Source organism: Magnolia sinica, chromosome 2 (genome assembly GCF_029962835.1).
Source record: "Magnolia sinica isolate HGM2019 chromosome 2, MsV1, whole genome shotgun sequence".
NCBI classification, from domain to species: domain Eukaryota; kingdom Viridiplantae; phylum Streptophyta; class Magnoliopsida; order Magnoliales; family Magnoliaceae; genus Magnolia; species Magnolia sinica.
Window position 1 is genome coordinate 137,222,640 of NC_080574.1, and position 7,112 is coordinate 137,229,751.

Consider the following 7,112-nt stretch of genomic DNA (forward strand, 5'->3'; position numbering starts at 1 on the left):
TTCTCTGTCTATTGTGGTATGGCCCACTCGAATTTTAGCCCTCATGTCCTGAAATAAATTAGCTAAAAGATGGACTGAGTGGGTAGTAACGTGACCTGCCAGTCTTCCATAGTAGCGAATTTGGTGTAGCCTATCTCACGAGGGTGCGGCCCGTACTGTTGGGCCCACCATGACTTATATATTCAATATCCACCCCGTCCATCTGTTTCATCAAATCATTTTAGGGCATGGGCCCAAAAATGAATCAGATCTAAATCTTAGGTAGGCCATACCATGGGAAGCAGTAGTTATCAACCATTAAAGACTTTTTATGGGGCACAAAAGTTTTGGATCAAGCTGTCCCTTCATCCAAGTTTATATGAGCTTATCAAAGGTTGGATGGCACATAAACATTACAGAAACACTACGGTGGGACCTAGGAAGTTCTTAATGGTGGAACGTTCAATCAGCACTGTTTCTTATAGTATGGTTCAACTGAGATTTAGATATGCTTCAATTTTGAGTTCATGCCCTAAAATGATCTGGCAAAATGGATGGACGGCATGGATATAGTATGCATACATCAAGGTAGGCCCCACAGTAAGGGCCGCACCTTCTTGTGTGAGTATGGGTGTATGGGACCGCACCTAATCTGATCACGTATTCCATGCAATCCCAAGCACCAAGGGACCCACCTTAATTTTTGAGGTATATCCACTCTGTCCATCTGTTTCACCAGCTCATTTTAACCGTTGAACCCAAAACAGAAGTAGACCCAAGACTCAAGCTAGCCACATCAGTGGGGATGGAAAGGCCCATTGTTGAAACCATCCTGGCCCCACAGTGATGTTTTCCTGTTGCCTGCCATCGATCATGGGTAAACACGAATATCAACCTGATCCAAAAGTCTCGATGGCCCCTCACTCGACCATTAAATCTTCTTGATTTTTGAGATCACGTCCTAAAATGACCTGGCTAAACAGATGGACGGAGTAGATATAACAGAAACGACAAACATCAAGGTGGGCCCACGGAGCTTGTGTTTTACTGTCATGACAGGCAAGCAGCGTCGATCTCAACATCCTATGAGAGCGAAAGAAACGGTCGCTGTCCAATTTTAATTTCCCAAAACGACAAAAATGCCCCTGGGTTGTCGAGCGCATATACTAGTTCAAATTACGAAAATACCCCGGTATTGAATGTAAATAAATAGGGAATGACTTGTATGTTAATTTACCACCGTTTAAAATGTTGTTTGCCTGTCACCCATCCTCCTCACACGTCGCACTCTGTACGGCGATCCTAAACGGGAGTGCATTAAAAGTGTTACCATGGGGCCCACCTTGATTATTTTTCTTATATCCCCTCCGCCCATATGTTTTTCTAACTCATTTTACGACCAGGTCCAATGAATTAAGCACATTCAAATCTCATGTGGACTAAGCCACAAGGAAGAAATGGTGGTGATTAAATACCACCATTAAAAACTTTCTTGGCCAACGTAATATTTATCAATGGTAATTAAATACCCATCATTGATAAGGCCAATCAAAACTAGTTGAAGTGAAAATATACGAATTAGTGTCCAAAACTTGGGTAATTTTTTTACTATAGACTTGATTTATCACCGATCTTTTTTTGTACGACCTGAACAAAACTTATTTTACTGAACTAGACCATGATCTTTATGAAAGATTGCTTACCTAAATATCTACTTTGATAAAATAAATTTCAGATATTGAAAAATTAAAAAAAAAGGTGCATGAGTAGGAAGGGTCCACAGTGCTAATTTTTTCCCAAAACTTTTGTGGCATGCCATTCATCAATGTTTCTGGTAGAGTGGTCCACCATGCCACTGAAAATAGTGGTGTTTAAATGCCCACCATTAAAGACTTCCTTAGGCCCTCATGGATTTATATTTGCCATTCAACCCATTGGTAAGTTCAATTAGAACCGGATACAGTGAAAATATAAATATAAGCTTGGTCTAAAATTTTTGTGGCCTATAAAAAAGTATTTAATTGTAATTTATCAATGTTTCTAGTGGATCACCTCCTAAAATGAGCTGTAAAACAGATGAATGGCATGGATATACAAAGCATTCATCAAGGTGGGCCCCACACGGTAAGGGAAACACCCACTGAGGTGTAACCCGGGTAACACCTAATCCGCTCCTCACACCTGATCAGTCTCCCAAATCGTAGGTACTTATATCAACAGATCCTAACCGTCCAATTGATGCTATCAGATACATGGTTAAAACCCACAATGGTCAAGGGTTCAAATTTCAAGGGAGTATCGGATGATTGCTATCATCTAGTCCGTGGGATTTTTGGGTGATGCTCCATCTGTAATCGATTCAGATATTTGACCGGTCTGGATTGCCGCAAAACTAGGCCATGTGTTTGCGGAGGAACCGCTACCACTTTCAAGATGGTGGTAAACTCGCACAGGAGTCTTGGCTTTAAATATTATTCTCCCACGTGTCTCACGGGATACTCTCGCAGAGTACTTAGTAATTATACACGTGTCACAAGTAAACTCAAATCGAACCGTCCAAATTGAGTGGTCCACTCTAGTTAGGTCACCATCTAAAATTAATATTGATCGAATAATTCTAACTTCAGATATATACTTTTATAGTATTTTTATTTTTTCTCATCTAGACCGTCCATTAAAAATTTGCACTAATCAGACAGAAATCAAAATCAAACCAATGTTATTTTTAGTTTATAACCTATCTAATAGGACCGACAATTTGGACAGTTTGATTAATGTACGTGTACACCACGTGTGGATTTTACTAGAACCCCCTAATTCAGGGGCCTTACAGACTACCTTCCTTTATTTCACCAGAGGAAAACTCTAATACTCCGGCAGACTGTGATGGATGATACACAGGCGCTAAAAGGGCACTTATTTGAACGGTGGACATTTAATGGATGGAAGAAAGGAAATATCCAGCTGTCCTATCTTGGCAAATAAGTGTCCACAAATCATTGGATAAGATGCTTCAAAACAATCTGATTTTGGGACTATAATTTAGTTGCAATCGGTTCCACAGTTAAGACGGTTTAATTTAGTTATTTTCTGTCACGTATGCAATTTCTGAGTGACTGCATATCAAGCATGGTACGTAAATAGAGTATCAAATAATAACCTCCTACCTGACAGGGTAAATCTGTCTTTTGCATTTATTATGTAGCCATGCATGCTGCTCTCGTGTACCTCAGCCCGCGCGTTTCAAACGGGAGCGGATTAGGTGCACCAACGACATCACCCAACACTGTGGGGCCCACTTCAATGCATGTACGTTATATCTATTCTGTCCATCCGTTTTTTCAGATTATTTTAATGCATGAGACCAAAATCAAAGAAGATCCAGATCTAAAGAGGACCACACCACAGGAAATAGTAGTAATTGACCATTAAAAACTTATTGTGGGTCATAAAGTTATGGATAAAGCTGATATATATTTTTTTTTACTTAATCAAGGTCTGTTTGACATTATTAACAGGTTGGATGGCAAATAAACATTACAGTAGGCCTGGAATTGTTTTTATTTTTATTTTGTCCACTTGAGATTTTTATCTGGATGCTGTCATAAATGAGCTGGCATAATGGATGAACAGTAGGCATATACATCAAGGTGGGACCCACTGTCAGAGGCACGTAATGCTGCCAAGACATTGTATCCTTATGATGTAGAACTTTTTCAGCCGTAGATTTTGGAACTTTTTCAGCCGTAGATTATGGAATGTGGGGTTGCTTTAGTGTCCTATTGATGGCATTTGTCTCTAATTTCCAAATGAGAAGTGGAACAAAAGCTATTTGTGCCCACCTTCGTGTCGGTTTGTCATCACTCGGCTAATCAATTCCTGTAACTCATGTTACCATATGAGCCTGAAAAGCAGACAAACCATAGCTCGAGTGGGCCACACTGCTGAAATTGATGGACATTTAATGAAACCTTCCTACGGTCCACCATCAATGAAACACCCTAGAATTCAGGGGTGGGTACTTTTATGATCTATTTTTATGATCCTCAATTTTTTGAGTGTCACTAATGCATACAAAAATGTAGTTTAATGGTTAAATTAATTAGCATCAAATCATTAATGAAAAATTAAAATCAATGGTGCATATAAATATAAAATTATGACAGTGTTAGAAAAGTTCACAATAACATTCATTTGATCATTCATAAACAACCATCTTAATCCACTTAGCTAGAGTCTCAAGGTGCATGTCCAAACGGTGTGGAAGTCTGAAAATGCTTTACAAATGCTCCAACAGTAATTCTAAATAGAGGCTTCTGAAATTATTCATAGTCATCGATCATAGTAATTTTGGTAACACTTCCATACATAAGATCTAATTTATATTTTAAAACACCATCTCAAATGGGAGTAAGTAGTTAATTCAATATTACTATTCCATAAGTTATGCATAATATTAGCACTATCAAATTCAGTTATTGAAGCAAAATATCACAAACAATTTCTTAAACTAATTTATTAATCTATTCAAACATGAGATGCAAATGTTATGTTTCAGAATATCAACATGGTGGGGCTCGCTCGCCTACCACCCTAGCTTACAGTGAACCAATGCTCGTGAGAAGGGTTGAGTTATACTTTGGAGTTCTCGACGAATAACCAGATACCCGGTAATACATATGTGATGTATGTATGATTATCAAGTCTTTATTATTCCGTATTCAAACAATAACATGGTAAAGCCAGATTACCACAACTATATCATGAGTCAAGTACACAGGAGCCACTTGGCTCTTTGTCAGGATCATTAATCCATTCAGGGATCGTCGCCTGATGTCCATTATTATCAAAAATGAAAATGAAATTTACGTGAACACTTCAAGACGACATAACTCATTGATTTAACCAAATCTAAGGATTTACACGTCGATCAAGAAGGTAAATACTGTAAGCACACTATTTCCAAATCAATACTATTTTGGGTTGTCAGCCAATTAAATGATAATGGCTCGTCACCCCATCAATGCTCAAGACTCATTGTAAGGCTCATCCATATACTCAAGTCAGAGACAACACATACACAGTATCCCATACCACTGTGCCTGGCTTATGAGCTATAATGAGTAACTTAATTGAGTCATAAAAGGCTAAGAATTGTCACTAGCTATCGATGGTAATCATGGTATTCTTCATACCATAAGATGTTCGACGGTATTCATATAATAACAATTATCTCTGAATTAGACTAATTTGGTGGATTGAGTGAACATCAACTAGATCGACCTTTGGTACAAAGCAGCCCATGAGTAGCCCAAGTTAGAGTCAGTCAATAATGTTCCACCTTAATTAATCGAACAATTCTACGACATCTAAACCTAATGAAGGTGGTCCACAACTTCAAATATTTTCAAAGACAAATCCAAAGCAATGCAGATTTATAATATTATATTTATATTTATAAGCACAAATTAACAATATTCAAATAGAGCTCTTTCCTAGGCATTTAACCAAACACTTGGTATGCTAAACACCCAATTTCACATATACACAAAATCATGCCCTAATGAATACCAATTACATACAACTCAAGAAACATGTTATCAACTCAACACACATGGGATATGAATTACAACTACACAATAATTTTATCTTTTAAATATATATAATTTCAATCAAAATACAAAATTCACCAACTAAAACCATTAGGGCCTGTTTAGGAGAGCAAGGAAGCTCCTCCTCCCTATTATGGATGGGTATGGTTGGATCCCATAGTGAGAGTGAGTTAGAGTGGTTATTGCCTTAAGTGGAAAGACATACATTCACGGATCCCTAACTAATCTTGTTAATGTAATGTGTTATGATATAATGTATGCCCTCGCTTCATGTGACCTCAACCGCCAAGTCGTCACGATCATATGGGAGTATGCATCGATTGGATAGTACCCGGGATTGCGAGGCTATATGGGGAGGACCCCGCGATTGTTTGGCATATGGGGAGTCGCTCATTCGCATTTGCCCAAACCCGCTGGTTTAGTTGCAGGATGGTCCTACCAATGGGACCACCTCCTCCCACTTCAGCTCCCTAACTAACCTAGGGGTTTGATGACATTCAATAATATTCCAACAATTCAGGATTCATCTTCTACACAAGTGAAGTCATACTCTCATGCATTAAACATAAAATCCAGATTTTTCTAAAATGCAACTACTAACAAAAATAAGAAATTAATGTGCATGTGTGTTATTATGGGTTACTGAAAAGATCAAGAGTTATACATCATTCATAGCATAAACATACAACCAGGATTTATGCAAGCACCAACATACAACAATGATTTTATGAAATCATACATGCCACAAGGAAGGTTATACTAAAATCATATATGAGATGAACATGCCACACAAAAATTAAACCTAATCATGTTGAAGAACAAATAAACAACATTTAATCATTGTCTTAAGATCCATGGGATTGCTATATCTCGGGATGAGGATCCCGTGTCTGTTTGGGACGCCCGGCCAATCCTGGGATCTATTCCAATCCCTTCCAATCCCATCCAATCTACCCGGCCAAACAGGCCCTTAGGAGCTTATAATAACTAACTTAGGAGAATAGTCCTCACCTATAAATATGATTCCACATACTAACAGTTTATAGGGTTAAGGATTTCAAGAAAACCCTAAAATCCTACATAAATTTCAAATAAAATTTAATTAAAACAAATAAAATACAATTTTGATTTCTTAAGTTGAATGTATAGTATAGGCTCACTTTCGATCCCCATTAGGCATCAATCGGACAAAAGAAACAATGACAAATTCAAAGTGTTCTAGTGAAAATCCTAAGAAAAATTCTAAGAATCTTAGAATTTAATTTGATTTCTAACCCCAAAACCCAAATGAATATATATATATATATATATAGGTTTTCTTGAAAAGTTGAGGTGTCTCACACAACTCATGCTCTCAGGTCTCAATCTAATTTGTGTAATTTGGGGTACGGTCTTGGATATTTGATCCATGCGAAAGGTCAAGCCCACTAACAAGAATATATTCCTATAATTTCACAATCATTGGCCCACTAACAAGCAGTTTATAGCTATTTTTGGTGTTTCTACCATTTTTAAGGTGAC